Source organism: Penaeus monodon, chromosome 19, assembly GCF_015228065.2.
Source record: "Penaeus monodon isolate SGIC_2016 chromosome 19, NSTDA_Pmon_1, whole genome shotgun sequence".
Lineage (NCBI taxonomy): Eukaryota > Metazoa > Arthropoda > Malacostraca > Decapoda > Penaeidae > Penaeus > Penaeus monodon.
In genome coordinates, this window is record NC_051404.1 from 40,787,784 (window position 1) to 40,788,199 (window position 416).

The window sequence follows — 416 nt, forward strand, 5'->3', positions numbered from 1 at the left end:
TTTTTGATTGATTTGACAAGTTTTTTAGGACAAAAGCTGACATCTCAAAAGGATAAGGTAACGTAGGTTATCCTCACCCCTATAAGTCCCTATGTGGGCTCACATTTCACATACAAAACATAGGTATATCAACAAATGAGACATGGAAAACATTTTATTGGATCTATCTAGTCCAGTGAACAGATATCTATGGCTAAGACATGTTTACACTATCAACAGTATTCTGTTGTTCACGCTTTCCTGAGTCAGGTCTTGAGCATGTCAAACGCAGTTACTCATGTCAAGAAGAGCGATACTTTGTATAAATAAATGGTTAATTCTGACCGCTCTCAGTGTACATCTAGGTGACACATTTCTAGGTTACTCTATATTATGTTTCTCAAAAATTTCACAACTTGCACAACTTCCCCTTTTTT